This window comes from Triticum aestivum, chromosome 4A, assembly GCF_018294505.1.
Source record: "Triticum aestivum cultivar Chinese Spring chromosome 4A, IWGSC CS RefSeq v2.1, whole genome shotgun sequence".
NCBI lineage: Eukaryota > Viridiplantae > Streptophyta > Magnoliopsida > Poales > Poaceae > Triticum > Triticum aestivum.
In genome coordinates this window covers 156,889,373-156,912,736 of record NC_057803.1, presented here as the reverse complement: position 1 = coordinate 156,912,736, position 23,364 = coordinate 156,889,373, and positions in this window count along the sequence as shown.

The following is a 23,364-nucleotide window of genomic DNA, read 5'->3' as shown; positions in this document are numbered from 1 at the left end:
GTAACCAAAGTGAGCGTACATGATAAGTTAAATGACCATCAATGTATTTTACTCAAAAAAATGCATGGGCGGTCATGATTCTTTCGGTGAAGTGTTTACTGGGTCTTAATACTTTTAAAATGCACATCCGAGTTCTAATTTTTTAAAGTGATTCATCCAAAGTCTGCAATTCGTCTAAACCGCGCTAACTGATACGTCCATTTTGCATCATATTGTCCTACTATTATTTATGATATTTTTATGCATAATAATGCTTTTTTGGAGTAATTCTAATATCTTTTCTCTCATAATATGCAAGGTACACACAAAGAGGGAGAATTCCGGCAGCTGGAAATCTGGACCTTAAGAAACTACGTCAGGCTACATATTCTGCACAACTCCCAAAGAGCTGAAACTTTACAGAGATTTTTTGTGGAATATATGAGAAATATTGGAGCCAATAAGTACCAGAGGGGGCCCACTAGGTGGGCACAAGCCACCTGGGCGCGCCAGGGAGCCCAGGCGCGCCCTGGTGGGTTGTGCTCACTCAGGCCCACCTCCGGTGCCAATCTTCTGGTATATAAGTCATTTTGACCTAGAAAAAATAAGGAGAGGACTTTCTGGACGAAGCGCCACCTTCTCAAGGCGGAATTTGGGCAGGAGCACTTTTGCCCTCCAGCGAAGCGATTCCGTCGGGGGAACTTCCCTCCCGGAGGGGAAAATCATCATCATCATCACCAACATCTCTCCCATCTTGAGAAGGGCAATCTCCATCAACATCTTCAACAACGACATCTCAGCTGAAACCCTAATTCATCTGTTGTGTTCAATCATGTTACCGGAACTATAGATTGGTGCTTGTGGGTGACTGGTAGTGTTGATTACATCTTGTAGTTGATTGCTATATGGTTTATTTGGTGGAAGATTATATGTTCAGATCCAATATATTATTTAATACCCCCTCCGATCTTGAGCATGATTATCATTTGTGAGTAGTTACTTTTGTTCTTGAGGTCACGAGAGAAATCATGTTGCAAGTAATCATGTGAACTTGATATGTGTTCGATATTTTGATAGTATGTATGTTGTGATTCTCTTAGTGGTGTCATGTGAACGTCGACTACATGACGCTTCACCATATTTGGGCCTAAGGGAATGCATTATGGAGTAGTTATTAGATGATGGGTTGCAAGAGTGACAGAAGCTTAAACCCTAGTTTATGCGCTATTCCGTAAGGGACCGATTGGATCCAAAAGTTTAATTCTATGATTAGGATTTATCCTTAATACTTTTCTCGTAGTTGCGGATGCTTGCGAGGGGGTTAACCATAAGTAGGAGGTTTGTTCAAGTAAGAACATCACCTAAGCACCGATCCACCCACATATCAAATTGTCAAAGTACCGAACACAAATCAAACCAACATGATGAAAGTGACTAGATGAAATTCACGTGTACCCTCAAGAACACTTTGCTTATCAAAAGAGACCGTTTTGGCATGTCCTTTGCCACAAAAGGATTAGGATACCTTGCTGCACTTTTGTTACTATGATCATTACTTGCTCGTTACAATATCTTACTATCAAACTACTCTGTTACTTACAATTTCAGCACTTGCAGACATTACCTTGCTGAAAACCACTTGTCATTTCCTTCTGCTCCTCGTTGGGTTCGACACTCTTACTTATCGAAAAGAGCTACAATTGATCCCCTATACTTATGGGTTATCAAGGCTATTTTCTCGCGCCGTTGCCGGGGAGTGAAGCGCCTTTGGTAAGTGGAAATTGGTAAGGAAACATTTATATAGTGTGCTGAAATTTACTGTCATTTGTTACTATGGAAAACAATCCTTTGAGGGGTTTGTTTGGGGTATCTTCACCTCGACCGGAACCACAATTAGCTACCCCTCAACCTACTGCACCTACTGAAAATATTGAATATGGAATTCCTTCGGGTATGATAGAACAACTGCTAGCTAATCCTTATGCAGGAGATGGAACCGAACATCCTGATATGCACTTGATATATGTAGAACAAATTTGTGGATTGTTCAAGCTTGCAGGTTTGCCCGGAGACAAAGTTATGAAAAAGGTTTTCCCTTTATCTTTGAAGGGAAAAGCATTGGCATGGTATAGGCTATGTGAGGATATTGGATCATGGAATTGGAATCATTTGAAATTGGAGTTCCATCAAACAAATATCCTATGCATCTAGTTCATCGTGATCGGAATTATATATATAATTTTTGGCCTCATGAAGGAGAAAGTGTCGCTCTAGCTTGGGGGAGGCTCAATTCAATGTTATATTCATGTCACAATCATGAGCTCTCAAGAGAAATTATTATCCAAAAAATTTATGCTCGGCTTTCTCGTAATGATCAAACCATGCTTGATACTTCTTGTGTTGGTTCTTTTATGAAGAAGACTATTGAATTCCGGTGGGATCTTTTGGAAAGAATTAAATGCAACTCTGAATATTGGGAGCTCGACAACGGTAAAGATTCAGGTATTAAACTTAAGTATGATTATGTTAAATCTTTTATGGATACCGATGCTTTTCAAAAGTTTAGCACTAAATATGGACTTGACTCTGAGATAGTAGCCTCCTTTTGTGAATCATTTGCTACTCATGTTGAACTCCCTAAAGAGAAGTGGTTTAAATATCACCCACCTATTAAAGAATAAACTAAAGAACCGGTACCAGTTAAAGAAGAAACTATACTTTATAATGTTGATCCAGTTGTTCCTTCTACTTATATTGAGAAACCACCTTTCTCTGCTAGGATAAAGGAACATGCTAAAGTTTCAACTGTGGTTAACAAAAGCTATATTAGAACACCTAAACCTTATGAACAAATCAAAGTAGAACCTGGTATTGCTATGGTTAAAGATCTCTTGGAAGAAGATATGGACGGGCATGCTATTTACTTCTGTGAAGAAGCTGCTAGAATTGCCAAACCTGATAAAAAGGATAAACATAAACCTGTTGTTGGCATACCCGTTGTCTCAGTTAAAATAGGAGATCACGGTTATCATGGTTTATGTGATATAGGTGCTGGTGTGAGTGATATTCCTTACACATTATATCAAGAAATTATGAATGACATAGCACCTGCAGAAATAGAAGACATAGATGTTACCATTGAACTTGCTAATAGAGACACTATATCATGGATTGGGATTGTTAGAGATGTTGAAGTCTTGTGTGGAAAAATAAAACACCCTACTGATTTTTTTGTCCTTGGTTTCCCACAAGATGACTTTTGTCCCATTATCTTTGGTAGACCTTTCTTGAACACCGTTAATGCTAAGATAGATTGTGAGAAACAAACTGTCGGTGTTAGTTTTGGTGATGAGTCTCTTTAATTTTTCCAAGTTTAGTAGAAAGCTTCATGAAAAAGAATTGACTAGTAAGGATGAATTAATTGGTCTTGCTTCTATTGTTGTTCCACCTATTGATCCTTTAGAACAATATTTGCTAGACCATGAAAATGATTTACATATGCATGAACAAAATGAAATAGATAAAATTTTCTTTGAACAACGTCCTCTGCTTAAACACAATTTGCCTATTGAAACTCTAGGAGGTCCTCCTCCACCTAAAGGTGATCCTGTGTTTGAATTAAAACAATTGCCAGACACTTTGAAATATGATTATCTTGATGAAAAGAAAATATATCATGTTATTATTAGTGCTAACCTTTTAGAACATGAAGAAGAAAGATTATTGAAAGTTCTGAGGAAGCACCGAGCTGCTATTGGATATACTCTTGATGTTTTAAAGGGCATTAGTCCCACTCTATGTCAGCACAGAATTAATATGGAACCTGATGCTAAACCCGTTGTTGATCACCAATGTCGGTTAAATCCAAAGATGAAAGAAGTGGTAAGAACGGAAATATTAAAACTTCTGGAAGCGGGTATAATCTATCCTATAGCTGATAGTAGATGGGTAAGTCATGTTCATTGTGTTCCTAAGAAAGGAGGTATAAGTGTTGTTCCTAATGATAAGAATGAACTTATTCCACAAAGAATTGTTACAGGCTATAGACTGGTAATAGATTTTAGAAAATTGAACAAAGCAACTAGGAAAGATCATTACCCTTTGCCTTTTATTGATTAAATGCTTGAAAGATTATCTAAGAACACACACTTTTGCTTCCTTGATGGATATTCTGGCTTTTCACAAATACCTGTTTCTCAACCTGATCAAGAAAAGACCACTTTTACTTGTCCTTTTGGAACCTATGCTTATAGAGGTATGCCTTTTGGTTTATGTAATGCACCTGCTACCTTTCAAAGGTGTATGACTGCTATATTCTCTGACTTTTGTGAAAAGATCGTTGAGGTTTTCCTGGATGACTTTTCTGTTTATGGGAAGTCTTTTGATGATTGTTTAAGCAATTTTGATCGAGTTTTGCATAGATGTGAACAAACAAACCTTGTCTTGAATTGGGAGAAGTGACACTTTATGGTTAATGAAGGCATTGTCTTGGGTCATAAAATTTCTGAAAGAGGTATTGAAGTGGACCAAGCTAAGGTTGATGCAATTGAGAAAATGCCATGCCCTAAAGATATAAAAGGTATTCGTAGTTTCCTAGGTCATGCTGGTTTCTATAGGAGATTTATCAAAGACTTTTCTAAAATTTCTAGGCCTCTCACTAGTCTCTTGCAAAAGGATATTCCCTTTGTTTTTTATGATGATTGTTTAGAAGCCTTTGAAACATTCAAGAAAGCCTTAATGTCTGCACCTATTGTTCAACCACCTGATTGGAACTTGCCTTTTGAAATTATGTGTGATGCTAGTGATTATGTTGTTGGTGTTGTTCTAGGACAAAGAGTTGATAAGAAACTTAATGTAATTCATTATGCTAGTAAAACTCTAGACAATGCTCAAACGAACTATGCTACTACTGAAAAAGAATTCTTAGCAGTTGCGTTTGCTTGTGATAAATTTAGACCTTATATTGTTGATTCCAAAGTAACCGTTCACACAGACCATCCTGCTATTAAATATCTTATGGAAAAGAAAGATGTTAAACCTAGACTTATTCTATGGGTTCTCTTGTTACAAGAATTTGATTTACATATCATTGATAGAAAAGGAGCTGAGAACCCAGTAGTTGATAATTTATCTAGGCTTAAAAATGTGCTTGATGACACACTACCTATTGATGATAGTTTTCCTGATGAGCAGTTAGTTGCAATAAATGTTGCTCACAGTACTCCTTGGTATGCTGACTATGCTAATTACATTGTTGCTAAATATTTACCACCTAGCTTTACATACCAACAAAAGAAAAAAAATCTTCTATGGTTTAAGACATTACTTTTGGGATGACCCACATCTTTATAAAGAAGGAGTAGATGGTATTATTAGACGTTGTGTACCTGAGCATGAACAGGGATAAATCCTATGGAAATGTCACTCCGAAGCTTATGGAGGGCATCATGCTGGAGATAGAACTGCTCATAAGGTATTGCAGTCTGGATTTTATTGGCCCACTCTCTTCAAGGATGCCCGTAAGTTCGTCTTATCTTGTGATGAATGTCAAAGAATAGGTAATATCGGTAAGCGTCAAGAAATGCCTATGAATTATTCACTTGTTGTTGAACCATTTGATGTTTGGGGATTTGATTACATGGGATCTTTTCCTTCCTCTAATGGGTATACACATATTTTGGTTGTTGTTGATTATATTACTAAATGGGTAGAAGCTATTCCAACCAGTAGTGCTGATCACAACACCTCTATTAAAATGCTTAAGGAAGTTATTTTCCCAAGGTTTGGAGTCCCTAGATATCTAATGACTGATGGTGGCTCACACTTTATTCATGGTGCTTTCCGTGAAATGCTTGCCAAGTATGATGTTAACCATAGAATTGGATAACCCAGTCCAGTGGTCAAGTTGAACGTAGCAATAGAGAAATAAAATTAATTTTGCAAAAGAGTGTTAATAGGTCCAGGAAGAATTGGTCTAAAAAATTAGATGATGCACTTTGGGCTTATAGAACAACATATAAAAATCCTATGGGTATGTCTCCTTATAAAATGGTTTATGGAAAAGCTTGTCATTTCCCTCTTGAGTTAGAACATAAAGCATATTGGGCCATCAAAGAGCTCAATTATGATTTCAAACTTGCCGGTGAAAAGAGGTTATTTGATATTAGCTCATTAGATGAGTGGAGAACCTAAGCTATAAAAATGCAAAATTATTCAAAGAAAAAGTAAAAAGATGGCATGACAAAAGAATCCAAAAGCGTGAGTTTAAAGTCGGAGAATATGTTCTTTTGTACAACTCTCGTTTCAGATTTTTTGCAGGAAAATCCTCTCAAAATGGGAAGGATCCTATGTTATCGTGGAGGTTTATCGGTCTAGAGCCATCAAAATAAATAATTCCGAAGGTACTAACCCGAAGGTTGTCAATGGGTAACGAATAAAGCATCATATCTCAGGTACGCCTATTAATGTTGAAAGTAATGTTATCCAAACTTTGACACCGGAAGAACACATAAAATTGTCCTTCCGGAACACTCCAGAATCGTGAAAATAAGGAGGTACGTGATACGGTAAGTAAACGGACTCCGAAAAATCCGCAAAAATATTTTTTATCAGTTTTGGAAATAAAGAAACTTCCAGGAAGCATCCCCTGGTGGGCACAAGACACTAGGGCGTGCCACAGATGGGTTGTGCCCACCTGGGACACCTTCTGAACTCCGTTTTTCTACCGTATGCTTGTCCTCCAAGATAAAATATATATATATATACTTCCCGAACCTGTTGATCACCGTATCGTGAAGAAATCCTCGGTTCTCTTTTCTTGTTGTTTTCTGACAGATACAACTAGATCAACGTCATGTCTTCCTCACCCTTAAACAATGGAGAAGGAGACATAAGGTCGGTCCAGGAAGATCTAAGGAGGTATGAAGCTGAAGAGGTTGCTATGGAGGAAGAAGAGGAAAGTCCCTTTGGGATGCACCCTCCGGCCTCCAAGAGGGGTACACTAGTTGGCATCTTTACTCACCCTGATCCTCATCAAGCCATGGGATCATCGAACAATCAAGCGAGCCTGGAATTGCAAGAAGAGTTCCCACTAAGGAGGCCCTTACATAGGTTACATCATAACAATTTTCATAATTTGATTCACAATTATGGGTTCGAGAACACTCCTCGTAGGCACATACCGTCCAACTGGGACATATTCCGGCCAAGAGAAAACAATGCAAGAACAAAACCGTGGGGCCCTGAGAATAAACACATAATGGTTGAGGTGAAGAAAAACAGTGACTTAATTCATCAAGCCCTTCGGGAGATTCAAGGTTTGAAGGATCTACTCATGGTTATATTGGAGAATACTACTTCATCACCATCATCATCATCTTCACCACCAAAGGAGAATTGAGTATCAGGTATGGGCACTCCCCTTGGCTTCCGCCAAGCTTGGGGGAGGTGCCCTGGTATCGTATCATCCAACTATCCTTTTACTTTACTTGCTTTAGTTCGATCTTTTGCTTTAGATGAATAAAAATTAGTTCGACCCTTTCTTGTTTGAGAGTTTGCTTAGTGATCTATCCTTGTAATCATGTGCAAGTTATATAATAAAAGTTTAGAGTTTTCGCTTTCTTTACTTTCATATTGCAAATAAAATAAAAGAAATAAATAAAGAAAAAGAGAAAGGATATAAATAAAGAAAATATTATATACTAATACTATGGTAGGTGATAGTACTACATAAGGAAACGTATAAGTAGAAATTTTTATTAAAGATTGACAAACATAGCATTAGTCAATGATGCAACTCATGAAAGAATTAATAAGGGAAGAGAAGATTCACATATAAATATACTATCCTAGAAATCTTTTGTGATTGTGAGCCCTCATCAAAATATTATATGCCAAAATTGTTGACGTTGGACAAGGAAGACAACTTAATGATTTATGTTTGTTTATATTCACGTAGAAGTCATATTGTCATAGATCCTTCAACATGTGGTGTTTGCCCCTATCTTTGCTAGCCAAAAATTCTGCACTAAGTAGAGATATTACTTATGCATCCAAAAACCCTTAAACCCAAATCTTATTTTCAAGTGTCCACCATACCTACCTAGGGATTGAACAAGATCCCTCATGTAAGTTGTCATCGGTGCAAAAAGGCAATAAAAATTGCTTCTAAAAGTGTGAGATCATTTAGTGTAAGAGAAAATTGAGCGTTGCACGACCTTGTGATGGTGAAGAATAAAAGCGACAGACTGCATAATAAAGGTCGCTATCACAAGGGGCAATGTAACATGACGTTCTTTTGCACTACGAGGTTGAGCATACAAACAAATAAGCGCATGGCAACCTCTTCTTCCCTCTGCGAAGGGCCTATCTTTTACATTTATGTATTTACTTTTATGCAAAAAGTCAAAGTTTTCCTTCTATTCCTTTTTTTTCTCCTTTGGCAAGCATCATGTGGTGAGGAAAGATCTAGGCACATATGTCCAGTTGAATATAGATAGCATGAGTTATTATTGTTGACATCACCCTTGAGGTGAATACGTTGGGAGGCAAAACTATAATCCCCTATCTTTCAATGTGTCTAGTTGAAACGTTTTGCTCATGTGTACGCGTTGAGTGTTAGCAATCATAAAAGACTATATGATGGTTGAGTGTGTGGACTTGCCTAAAGGCTCCGATACGTGACGCTTCCTGAAAAGATGATGAATTGTAGTTGCAAAGTTGACTGAGAACATAGTTTGTTGGTTTTTAAAAGAGTTTTTGCTTCATACTTCGATTGTGTGATGAATTGTTACTTATTCATGAGAAGTATATGATAAAAGTTCTATGATAAAAGTCTTATGTTTAATTTTGTTGTTGTTATGATAATCAACATGATGCTTCTATGTCCGTATTTTGTTTTTATCGACACCTCTCTCTCTCTAAGCATGTGGACATGTTTTTTGATTTTGATTTTCACTTGAGGACAAGCGAAGCTTAAGCTTGGGGGAGTTGATACGTCCATTTTGCATCATGTTTTCTTACTGTTATTTATAATGTTTTTATCCACCATAATGCTTTTTGGAGTAATTCTAATGCCTTTTCTCTCATAATATGCAAGATATACACAAAGAGGGAGAATTCCGGCAGCTGGAAATCTGGACCTGAAAAAGCTACGTCAGGCTACCTATTCTGCACAACTCCAAATGAGCTGAAATACGAGGATTTTTATGGAATATTTAAGAATTATTGGATCAAATAACTACCAGAGGGGGCCCACCAGGTGGGCACAACCCACCTGGGCGCACCAGGGAGTCCAGGAGTGTGGTGGGTTGTGCTCACCCAGGCCCACCTCCGGTGCCCATCTTCTGGTATATAAGTCATTTTGACCTAGAAAAAATAAGGAGAGAACTTTTGGGACGAAGCGTCGCCGCCTCGAGACGGAACTTGGGCAGGAGCACTTTTGCCCTCCAGCGGAGCGATTCCGCCAGGGGAACTTCCCTCCCGGAGGGGGAAATCATCGTCATCATCATCACCAAAAATGCTTCCATCTTGGGGAGGGCAATCTCCATCAACATCTTCAACAACACAATCCCCTCTCAAACCCTAGTTCATATCTTGTGTTTAATCTTGTTACCAGAACTATAAATTGGTACTTGTGGGTGACTAGTAGTGTTGAATACATATTGTAGTTGATTACTATATGGTTTATTTGGTGGAAGATTATATGTTCGGATCTATTATGCTATTTAATGCCCCTCTAATCTTGAGCATGATTATTATTTGTGAGTAGTTACTTTTGTTCTTGAGGTCACGGGAGAAATCATGTTGCAAGTAATCATGTGAACTTGATATGTGTTCGATATTTTGATAGTATGTATGTTGTGATTCCCTTAGTGGTGTCATGTGAACGTCGACTACATGAAACTTCACCATATTTGGGACTAAGGGAATGCATTGTGGAGTAGCAATTAGATGATGGGTTGCGAGAGTGACAGAAGCTTAAACCCCAGTTTATGCGATATTCCCTAAGGGGCCGATTGGATCCAAAAGTTTAATGCTATGGTTAGAATTTATTCTTAATACTTTTCTCGTAGTTGTGGATGCTTGCGGGAGGGTTAATCATAAGTAGGAGGTTTGTTCAAGTAAGAACAACACCTAAGCACCGATCTACCCACATATCAAATTATCAAAGTAGCAAACACAAATCGAACCAACATGATGAAAGTGACTAGATGAAATTCTCGTGTACCCTCAAGAATGCTTTGCTTATCATAAGAGACCGTTTTGTCCTGTCCTTTACCTCAAAAGGATTGGGCTAGCTTGCTGCACTTTTGTTATTACTACCATTACTTGTTTGTTACAAATTATCTTGCTATCAAACTACTCCGCTACTTACAATTTCAGCACTTACAGACATTACCTTGCTAAAAACCACCTGTCATTTCCTTCTGCTCCTCGTTGGGTTCGACACTCTTACTTATAGAAAAGAGCTACAATTGACCCCCTATACTTGTGGGTCATCAATTGTGAGCACTCATTAAAATATGACATGCTAAAAAGTTGATGTTGGACAAGGAAGACAACATAATGGGTTCGTTGTGTTTTCTTATATCCGAATAGAAGTTATGTTGTCATGGATCCTCCAACATGTTGAGCTTGCTTTTCCATCTTATGCTACCCAAATATTCCGCACCAAGTAGAGATACTACTTGTGCATCCAAACATCCCTTAAACCAATTTTGCCATGAGAGTCCACCATACCTACCTATGGATTGAGTAAGATCCTTCAAGTAAGTTGTCATCGGTGCAAGCAATAAAAATTGCTCTCAAAATATGTATGATCTATTAGTGTGAAGAAAAATAAGCTTTATACAAACTTGTGATATGGAAGAAATAAAAGTGACAGACTGCATAGTAAAGTTCTTTATCACAAGCGGCAATATAAAGTGACGTTCTTTTGCATTAAGATTTTGTGCATCCAACCATAAAAGCGCATGACAACCTCTGCTTCCCTCTGTGAAGGGCCTATCTTTTACTTTTATCTTCTACCCTCATACAAGAGTCATGGTGATCTTCACCTTTCCTTTTACACCTTTTCTTTTTGGCAAGCACTATGTGTTGGAGAAAGATCCAGATATATATATTGACTCGGATGTAGGTTATCATAAAGTATTAGTTTTGACATTACCCATGAGGTAAATGGTTGGGAGGCAAAACCATAAGCCCTATCTTTCTCTGTGTCCGATTGAGGCTTTGAACCCATAAGTATCATGTGAGTGTTAGCAATTATAAAAGACTAATAGATGGTTGAGTATGTGGACTTGCTATACAAAAGCTCTTACATTGACTCTTTCCGATATTATGATAAATTGCAATTGCTTCAATGACTGAGATCATGGTTTGTTGGTTTTCAATAAAGTTTTTGATTCATACTTTAACTTGTGAATGAATTATCGCTTTAGCATAAGAAATTATATGACAATATATGTTGTTGTTCCAAATATGATCATGATGCCCTCATGTCCGTATTTTATTTTATCGACACCTCTATCTCTAAACATGTGGACATTATTTTTCGATTTCGGCTTTCGCTTGAGGACAAGCGAGGTCTAAGCTTGGGGGAGTTGATACGTCCATTTTGCATCATGCTTTTATATTGATATTTATTGCATTATTAGCTGTTATTACATATTTTGGTACAATACTTATGCCTTTTCTCTCTTATTTTACAGGGTTTACATGAAGAGGGAGAATGCCGGCAGCTGGAATTCTGGACTGGAAAAGGAGCAACTCTAAGAGACCTATTCTGCACAACTCCAAAAGTCCTAAAAAATTACGGAGAATTATTTTGAAATATATAAAAAATATTGGGCGAAGAAAGCACCTAAGGGGACCCACCAGGCATCCACAAGGGTGGGGGGCGTGCCCTACCCCCTGGGCGGGCCCCCTGCCTTGTGGGCCACCTGGAAGTCCCCCGGTGCCCATCTTCTGCTATATGAAGGGTTTTTACCTGGAAAAAATCAGGAGGAAGCTTTGAGGACGAAGCGCCACCGTCTCGAGGCGGAACTTGGGCAGAACCAATCTAGGGCTCCAACGGAGCTGTTCTGCCGGGGAAACGATCCTCTCATCGAGAGGGGGTCAATCTCCATCAACATCTTCACCAGCACCATCTCCTCTCAAACCCTAGTGCATCCCGTGTATCCGATCTTTGTCTCAAAACCTCATATTGGTACATGTGGGTTTCTAGTAGTGTTGATTGCTCCCTGTAGTTGATGCTAGTTGGTTTATTCGATGGAAGATCATATGTTTAGATCCTTAATGATAATTAATACTCCTATGATTATGAACATGAATATGCTTTGTGAGTAGTTACGTTTGTTCCTGAGGACATGGGAGAAGTCTTGTTATAAGTAATCATGTGAATTTGGTATTCGTTCGATATTCTGATGAGATATATGTTATCTTTCCTCTAGTGGTGTTATGTGAACGTCAACTACATGAAAATTCACCATTATTTTGGCCTAGGGGAAGGCATTGGGAAGTAATAAGTAGATGATGGGTTGCTAGAGTGACAGAAGCTTAAACCCTAGTTTATGCGTTGCTTCGTAAGGGGCTGGTTTGGATCCACATGTTTCATGCTATGGTTAGATTTATCTTAATTCTTCTTTCATAGTTGCAGATGCTTGTGAGAGGGGTTAATCATAAGTGGGAAGCTTTTCCAAGTAAGTATAGAACCCAAGCACCGGTCCACCCACATATCAAGTTATTAAAGTAACAAACGCGAATCATATGAGCATGATGAAAACTAGCTTGACATTAATTCCCATGTGTCCTCGGGAGCGCTTTGCTTTCTATAAGAGTTCATTCAGGCTTGCCCTTTGCTACAAAAAGGATTGGGCCACCTTGTTGCACCTTGTTGCACCATAGTTACTTTTGTTACTTGCTACCCGTTATGAATTATCTTATCACACAACTATCTGTTATCGATAATTTCAGTGCTTGCAGGGAATACCTTACTGAAAACCGCTTGTCATTTCCTTTTGCTCTTCGTTGGGTTCGACACTCTTACTTATTGAAAGGACTACGATAGATACCCTATACTTGTGGGTCATCACCCGACGTCGACAAGTGTGTGCTCGGTGAAGGTGGGTACCTACCTTTCGAGGTTGGGTGCCCCGCCTTCACTCGTGAGTTGCGGCAAGTCCGCTGGCCATCTACTCGCACGTTCAAGCCAGAAATACCAGAGAAGTACGATGGGTGACTAAACCCGGCAGAGTTCTTGAGCATCTACACCATAGTTGTTCAAGCTGCCGGGGGAAGAGACGAGAAGGTGTTCGCCAACTACTTCCCTTTGGCACTCAAGCCAAATGTAAGGTCTTGGCTGATGCACCTGCCGAAGAACTCCATTTCAATCTGGGCTGACATGTGCCAAGAGTTTATTGGCACCTTCATGGGCGGCCATCAGGAACCACGACTGCACAGCGACATGCAGCTCCTCCCACAGAAAGAAGGAGAAAGCTTGCAGAAGTACATGCAGAGATTCAGCGGAGTAAACAGGAACATTCCAGACATCCACCCAGCGGCTGTGATAGCTGCGTTCCAGTCCAATGTGCGCAACCGTCAGATACGTTCTAAAATGAACGTTCAGTTGCCCAAGACTATGAAGGAGGTATACACTCTGGTGGATGATACGTCTCCAACATATCTATAATTTTTTATTGTTCCATGCTATTATATTATCTGTTTTGGATGTTAATGGGCTTATTTATGCACTTTTATATTATTTTTGGACTAACCTATTAACCCAAGGCCCAGTGCAAATTGCCGTTTTTTGCCTATTTCAGTGTTTCGCATAAAAGGAATACCAAACGGAATCCAAACAGAATGAAACCTTTGGGAGAGTTATTTTTCGAACAAACGTGATCCAGAGGACTTGGAGTGGACGTCAAGCAACCAACGAGGAGGCCACAAGGCAGGGGGTGTGCCTATCGCCCTGGGCGCGCTCTCCACCCTCGTGGGCCCCTCGTGGCTCAACCGACCTACTTCTTCCTCCTATCTATACTCATATACCCTGAAAACATCCAGGAGCACCACGAAACCCTATTTCCACTACCGCAACCTTCTATACCCAAGAGATCCCATCTTGGGGCCTTTTCCGGAGCTCCGCCGAAGGGGGCATCGATCACGGAGGGCCTCTACATCAACTCCATGGCCCCTCCGATGATGTGTGAGTAGTTTACTTCAGACCTTCGGGTCCATAGTTATTAGCTAGATGGCTTCTTCTCTCTCTTTGGATCTCAATACAAAGTTCTCCTCGATCTTCTTGGAGATCTATTCGATGTAACTCTTTTTGCGGTGTGTTTGTCGAGATCCGATGAATTGTGGGTTTATGATCAAGTCTATCTATGAACAATATTTGATTCTTCTCTAAAATCTTTTATGTATGATTGGTTATCTTCGCAAGTCTCTTCGAATTATCAGTTTGGTTTGGCCTACTAGATTGATCTTTCTTGCAATGGGAGAAGTGCTTAGCTTTGGTTTCAATCTTGCGGTGCTCGATCCCAGTGACAAAAAGGGAAACGACACGTATTGTATTGTTGCCAACGAGGATAAAAAGATGGGGTTTATATCATATTGCTTGAGTTTATCCCTCTACATCATGTCATCTTACCTGATGCGTTACTCTGTTCTTATCAACTTAATACTCTAGATGCATGCTGGATAGCGATCGATGTGTGGAGTAATAGTAGTAGATGCAGGCAGGAGTCGGTCTACTTGTCACGGACGTGATCCCTATATACATGATCATGCCTAGATATTCTCATAATTATTCGCTTTTCTACCAATTGCTCGACAGTAATTTGTTCACCCACCGTAATACTTATGCTATCTTGAGAGAAGCCAGTAGTGAAACCTATGGCCCCTGGGTCTATTCTCCATTATATTAATCTTCCGTCAACAAGCTATTTCTATTACCTTTTATTTTGCAATCTTTACTTTTAATCTTTATCATAAAAATACCAAAAATATTATCTTATCATCTCTATCAGATCTCACTCTCGTAAGTGACCGTGAAGGGATTGACAACCCCTTTATCGCGTTGGTTGCGAGGTTCTTATTTGTTTGTGTAGGTACGAGGGACTTGTGTGTGGCCTCCTACTGGATTGATACTTTGGTTCTAAAAAACGGAGGGAAATACTGACGCTACTTTACTGCATCACCCTTTCCTCTTCAAGGGAAAACCAACGGAGTGCTCAAGAGGTAGCAAGAAGGATTTCTGGCACCGTTGCTGGGGAGTCTACGCACAAGTCAAGACATACCAAGTCCCATCACAAACTCATATCCCTCGCATTACATTATTTGCCATTTGCCTCTCATTTTCCTCTCCCCCACTTCACCCTTGCCGTTTTATTCGCCCTCTTTTTCCCTCCCGCCTTCTGTGTGCTTGTTCTTTTTGCAATTTGTTGCCATCATGTCTGAAATTGGGAAGGTTATCGTTGATAAGGATAATAATATGGAAAATTTTGATGCTATCGATGATCTTCTTGAAAATCCTACTATTTTACATACTAAAAAGTTTAGGATTGGTAGCGGTAATATTATTGGGAAGGGAGTTATTCAAGATTTCTTTACTTGTGCCGATGCTTTGCCCACCATGAGCGGGTCTATTCTTCATAAAACTAGTAGTCTCACGGATGCTATATCCTTGCTCATAGTTGAACTTGAAAGACAATTTTTACATATGCATCCTTCCATACAAAGGATTTTCCTAGAATTATCCAATATTGAGCATTCTTCTGTTAAGCGAGCAGCGACCATCTTTTTAGCTCATGAGTTCAGATTTATAATAAAAGAGGCCAATGAAATTTTTGTGCATTATAGGTTGGATGCGGACGTCCTCCCATAGAAGCAATCCTTTTTTATCAAGAAGACATTATGCGTTTACAATCTTTAGATCATGTTGCTTTTAATGAAAACCTTAGAAAAAGGGTTCCTACCGATGTTTTTGACAGGGTCTCCGAACTTAATGATAATTTTGCTATCCAGAATAATGGGTTAGGTTTTCCCCTTGAACAAAGGCTTATGACTTTTTGCCAAAAGAATGCTTATAATGATGAATTGGTTGTGCAATATGAGGGGCCAAAGGAGGAACCAATACCCCCCGAGCTTGATCTTGGGGACTTTTGTCCCATTAGATTTAGCCCTTTTGATTACTTTTGCTTGTCACAAAGAAACCTCGTTGCTGAACATAGGGAGTATGAGATGATTTTTCGTGATTTACCTTATCATTATCAGGCAATACCTAGATCTATCCTTGCTTTTATGCCTAGCTAGGGGCGTTAAACAATAGCGCTTGTTGGGAGGCAACCCAATTTTATTTCTGTTTCTTGCTTTTTGATTCTGTTTAGTAATAAATAATTCATCTAGACTCTTTTTAGATGTGGTTTTATGCTTTTAATTAGTGTTTGTGCTAAGTAGAACCTTTGGGAAGACTTGGGGAAAGTCTTTGCGATCTTGCTATAAAAAACAGAAACTTTAGCGCTCACGAGATTTGCTTCCATTTTTAATGGAGAGTGATATTTAGTTAATTCTTTTTGCAGATTATTAATAGATAAATTCCTCACTCCCAGAAATTTATTTTAGAATTTTTGGGGTTCCAGAAGTATACGAAACCTACATATTACTACAGACTGTTCTGTTTTTGACAGATTCTGTTTTTCGTGTGTTGTTTGCTTATTTTGATGAATCTATGGCTAGTAATAGAGTTTATGAACCATAGAAAAGTTGGAATACAGTAGGTTCAACACCAATATAAATAAAGAATGAGTTCATTACAGTACCTTAAAGTGGTGGTTTATTTTCTTTTACTAACGGAGCTCACGAGATTTTCTTTTAAGTTTTGTGTTGTGAAGTTTTCAAGTTTTGGGTAAAGATTTGATGGATTATGGAACAAGGAGAGGCAAGAGCCTAAGCTTGGGGATGCCCAAGGCAGCACAAGGTAAAATCCAAGGACAACCAAAAGCCTAAGCTTGGGGATGCCCCGGAAGGCATCCCCTCTTTCGTCTTCGTCCATTGGTAACTTTACTTGGAGCTATATTGCTATTCACCACATGATGTGTGTTTTGCTTGGAGCGTCTTGTATGATTTGAGTCTTTGCTTTTTAGTTTACCACAATCATCCTTGTTGTACACACCTTTTGGGAGAGACACACATGAATTGGAATTTATTAGAATACTCTATGTGCTTCACTTATATCTTTTGAGCTAGATAATTTTGCTCTAGTGCTTCACTTATATCTTTTAGCGCACGATGGTGGTTTTATTTTATAGAAATAATTGATCTTTCATGCTTCACTTATATTATTTCGAGAGTCCTTTAGAACAACATGGTAATTTGCTTTGGTTATGGAATTAGTCCTAATATGATAGGCATCCAAGATGGGTATAATAAAAACTATCATAAAAAGTGCATTGAATACTATGAGAAGTTTGATACTTGATTATTGTTTTGAGACATGAAGATGGTGATATTAGAGTCATGCTAGTTGAGTAGTTGTGAATTTGAGAAATACTTGTTCTAAAGTTTGTGATTCTCGTAGCATGCACGTATGGTGAACCATTATGTGATGAAGTCGGAGCATGATTTATTTATTGATTGTCTTCCTTATGAGTGGCGGTCGGGGACGAGCAATGGTCTTTTCCTACCAATCTATCCCCCTAGGAGCATGCGCGTAGTACTTTGTCTCGATAACTAATAAATTTTTGCAATAAGTATGTGAGCTCTTTATGACTAATGTCGAGTCCATGGATTATACGCACTCTCACCCTTCCACCATTGCTAGCCTCTCTAGTACCGCGCAACTTTCGCCGGTACCATAAACCCACCATACACCTTCCTCAAAACAGCCACCATACCTACCTATTATGGCATTTCCATAGCCATTCTAAGATATATTGTCATGTAACTTTCCACCATTCCGTTATTATGACACGCTTCATCATTATCATATTGCCTTGCATGATCATGTAGTTGGCATCGTATTTGTGGCAAAGCCACCATGCTTATTTTTTCATACATGTCACTCTTGATTCATCGCAACCCTGATACACCACCGGAGGCATTCACATAGAGTCATATTTTGTTCCAAGTATCGAGTTGTAATTCTTGAGTTGTAAGTAAATAAAAGTGTGATGATCATCATTAGAGCATTTTCCCATGTGAGGAAAGGATGATGGAGACTATGATTCCCCCACAAGTCGGGATGAGACTGTGGACGGAAAAAAGAGGCCATAAAAAAGATAAAAGAAGGCCCAAATAAAAAAAATAAAAAGAGAAAAGGGACAATGTTACTATCCTTTTACCATACTTGTGCTTCAAAGTAGCACCATGATTTTCATGATAGAGAGTCTCCGATGTTGTCACTTTCGTATACTAGTGGGAATTTTACATCATAGAACTTGGCTTGTATATTCCAATGATGGGCTTCCTCAAAATGGCCTAGGTCTTCGTGAGCAAGCGAGTTGGATGCACACCCACTTAGTTTCTTTTTGAGCTTGCATACACTTATAGCTCTAGTGCATCCGTTGCATGGCAATCCCTACTCACTCACATTGATATCTATTGATGGGCATCTTCATAGCCCGTTGATACGCCTAGTTGATGTGAGACTATCTTCTCCTTTTTGTCTTCTCCACAACCACCATTCTATTCCACCTATAGTGCTATGTCCATGGCTCACGCTCATATATTGCGTGAAGATTGAAAAAGTTTGAGAACACCAAAAGTATGAAACAATTGCTTGGCTTGTCATCGGGGTTGTGCATGATTAAATACTTTGTGGGATGAAGATAGAGCATAGCCAGACTATATGATTTTGTAGGGATAACTTTCTTTGGCCATGTTATTTTGAGAAGACATGATTGCTTACTTAGTATGCTTGAAGTATTATTATTATTTTGTCAATATTGAACTTTTGTCTTGAATCTTTCGGATCTGAACATTCATGCCACAATAAAGAAAGTTACATTGATAAATATGCTAGGTAGCATTCCACATCAAAAATTCTGTTTTTATCATTTACCTACTCGAGGACGAGCAGGAATTAAGCTTGGGGATGCTTGATACGTCTCCAACGTATCTATAATTTTTGATTGTTCCATGCTATTATATTATCTATTTTGGATGTTAATGTGCTTACTTATACACTTTTATATTATTTTTGGGACTAACATATTAACCCAAGTCCCAGTGCAAATTGCTGTTTTTTTGCCTATTTCAGTGTTTCGCAGAAAAAGAATACCAAACGGAATCCAAACAGAATGAAACCTTCGAGAGAGTTATTTTTGGAACAAACGTGATCCAGAGGACTTGGAGTGGACATCAAGCAACCAACGAGGAGGCCACGAGGCAGGGGGCGCGCCTACCCCCCTGGGCGCGCCCTCCACCCTCGTGGGCCCCTCGTGGCTCAACCGACCTACTTCTTCCTGCTATATATACTCATATACCCTGAAAACATCCAGGAGCACCACGAAACCCTATTTCCACCGCTGCAACCTTCTGTACCCAAGAGATCCCATCTTGGGGCCTTTTCCGGAGCTCCGCCGGAGGGGGCATCAATCACGGAGGGCCTCTATGTCAACTCCATGGCCCCTCCGATGATGTGTGAGTAGTTTACTTCAGACCTTCGGGTCCATAGTTATTAGCTAGATGGCTTCTTCTCTCTCTTTGGATCTCAATACAAAGTTCTCCTCGATCTTCTTGGAGATCTATTCGATGTAACTGTTTTTACGGTGTGTTTGTCGAGATCCGATGAATTGTGGGTTTATGATCAAGTCTATCGATGAACAATATTTGATTCTTCTCTGAAATCTTTTATGTATGATTGGTTATCTTTGCATGTCTCTTCGAACTATCAGTTTGGTTTGGCCTACTAGATTGATCTTTCTTGCAATGGGATAAAAAAGTGCTTAGATTTGGGTTCAATCTTGCGGTGCTCGATCCCAGTGACAGAAAGGGAAACAACACGTATTGTATTGTTGCCATCGAGGATAAAAAGATGGGGTTTATATCATATTGCTTGAGTTTATCCCTCTACATCATGTCATCTTACCTAATGCGTTACTCTGTTCTTATGAACTTAATACTCTAGATGCATGCTGGATAGCGGTCGATGTGTGCAGTAATAGTAGTAGATGCAGGCAGGAGTCGGTCTACTTGTCATGGGCGTGATGCCTATATACATGATCATGCCTAGATATTCTCATAATTATTCGCTTTTCTATCAATTGCTCGACAGTAATTTGTTCACCCACCGTAATACTTATGCTATCTTGAGAGAAGCCACTAGTGAAACCTATGGCCCCCGGGTCTATTCTCCATTATATTAATCTTCGTCAACAAGCTATTTCTATTACTTTTATTTGCAATCTTTACTTTTAATCTTTATCATAAAAATACCAAAAATATTATCTTATCATCTCTATCAGATCTCACTCTCGTAAGTGATCGTGAAGGGATTGACAACCCCTTTATCGCGTTGGTTGCGAGGTTCTTATTTGTTTGTGTAGGTACGAGGGACTTGCGTGTGGCCTCCTATTGGATTGATACCTTGGTTCTCAAAAACTGAGGGAAATACTTACGCTACTTTGCTGCATCACCCTTTCCTCTTCAAGGGAAGACCAACGCAGTGCTCAAGAGGTAGCAGTGGATAAGTGTGCTCGGGTAGAGGAGGGGAGGCGACTCCCTGGAGAAGTGGACGGCATCGACATCGACTCAGAGGATGACGACGCCACCAATCAGAAGAAGAAGAAGAAGAAGAACAAGAAGCGCAACAAAAAGCGCAAGGATAAGGCAGTGATGACCGTTGAAGGATCGAGCACACCTAGTACTGACAAGAAGGCCAAGGTCGGGGCACCTGGCAAGGAAGCTGCCGCGTGCACTGATTGCTAGGAAGCCGCGGCTGCCGACAAGGTTGGGAAGGGTGAGGGGCCATACTGCAAGATCCATCGGACCAAGGGCCTTGATCTTCAAGAGTGTCATCTGGTTGAGCAACTCGTTAAGAAGCAAAGGGCTGAGTACGAGAAGCGTGATAAGGAGAAAGACCAAGATGGCATTGGCGGGAAGGGCCGAGGTGGCAGAGTGGGTCACCCCATCAAGGCTCCTCAGAACCAAGGAAAACCCTCCAAGGGCCGTGAGAAGAAGGATTGTGATGATGAGTGTGACGGAGGAGATGAAGAGGAAACCAGCAAGCAGGAGTTCCAGAAAGTCACTGATGCCCTATGCATTGACGAGGGTGCACCTTTGCACTCCTCTCACCGCCAACTTAAATAGTGGTCACGTGAAGTCAATGCCGTGGAGCCAGCAACAGATTCTCGGAAGCCTCTCAAGTGGTCCCGCACGCCCATCATCTTTGATGAGGAGGATCACCCTGACCGCACCACCACGGCAGGGTGCTTGCCATTGTTGGTCTCACCAACAATTCGCAACCTCAAGGTCACAAAGATGTTGGTTGATGGCGGGGCCGGGTTGAATCTGGTTTCTCCAAAGGTCATCAGCAAACTCCAGATAGCAGAGGAAGAACTCAAGGTTAGCGTCATGTTTCAAGGGATCAACCCCGAAAGGAGTCGTTCTAACGGGAAGATCACGCTAACGGTGACATTCGGGGGAGAGTTGAATTACCAGACTGAGAAGATCGTGTTTGATGTGGTCGACCTCCCCCTACCATACAATGGAATCCTTGGTCACCCATCTCTGGCCAAATCCATGGTGGCATCACACTATTCCTACAACATTCTGAAGATGCTAGGGCCGATAGGCGTCATTTCCATTCCATCGAACGAGAAAGATGCAATCATATGTGTGGACAAGATGTACTGGGAAGCAATCGTGGCAGAGTCCTCGGAAGCCACTGTTCCCGCCAAGGAAAGCAAGAAAAAGAGGAGAGATAGTAAGGATTCCAGCAAGGAATCCGGGAAGCATACCTCTTTGGAGCACACTGTGCCAGTTGATGATTTGCCGAAAAGTTCCAATAGCAAGAGATCCAAGGCTGCTGCGCCCGCTGTGAAAAAGGTCCCGACAGGGCTGGCTGGTGCTGATGGTGATACGTCTCCAACCTATCTATAATTTTTTACTGTTCCATGCTGTTACATTATCATACTTGGATGTTTTATAATCATTTTATAGTCATTTATATCATTTTTTGGGACTAACCTATTGACATAGTGCCAAGTGCCAGTTGCTGTTTTTGCATATTTTTTACATCACAGAAAATCAATATCAAATGGAGTCCAAACACCGCGAAACTTTTAGGAGAATTTTTATGGACCAGAACACCCAGGATGGGCCCGAGCAGCACCTGGGGGTGCCCCGAGGGGGCACAACCCACCAGGGCATGCCCAGGTGGGTTGTGCCCACCTCGGTGGCCTCCCACACCCCCTCTTTACCCTATAAATTTAAAAATATTCCCAAAACCCTCGGGGTTAACGTAGATCAGAAGTTCCGTCGCTGCAAGGCTCTGTAGCCACCAAAAACCAATCTAGACCCTTTCCGGCACCCTGCCGGAGGAGGGAATCATCACCGGTGGCCATCTTCATCATCCCGGCGGCCACCACGATGAGGAGGGAGTAGTCCACCCTCGGGGCTGAGGGTTTGTGCCAGTAGCTATGCGTTTAATCTCTCTCTCTCTCTCTCTCTCTCTCTCTCTCTCTCCCATGTTCTTGAGATGTCACGATCTTGATGTATCACGGGCTTTGTTAATATAGTCGGATCATATGGTGTTTTCCCCTCTCTATCTTGTTGTGATGAATTGAGTTTTTCCCTTTGAGATTTCGTTGTTATCGGATTGAATACTTCTATGGATTTGAGAACACTTGATATATATCTTGCAATTTAATACTCGTGGTGATAATGGGGTATCATATTGACTCACTTGATATATGTTTCGGTACTCAACTCGTGGATTCCCGAGGTGACATTGGGGTAATCTATGCATAGGGGTTGATGCACGTTCTTGCCTTTGTTTCTCCTGTAGAAATCTTGGGGCACTCTTTGAAGTTCTTTGTGTTGGATTGAGTATTATGAATATGAATTTTCTTTGGTGTTATTTTAGTACGAACTCTAGGATAGATCGAACAAAAAGAATAGCTTTATGTTATTTTAGTATGAACTCTTGAATAGATCGAACGGAAAGAATAGCTTTGAGGTGGTTTCGTACCCTACAAACAATTTATTCTTATGTTCTCCGCTAGATAGGAACTTCGGAGTGATTCTTCATCGCACTTTGAGGGGTGGTTATGTGATCCAATTATATTAGCACTGTTGAGAGATTGCACTAGCGAAAGTATGGACCCCAGGCCTCATTTTCAAGCATTGCAATACCATTTTTGTGCCCGTTTACTATCTGTTACC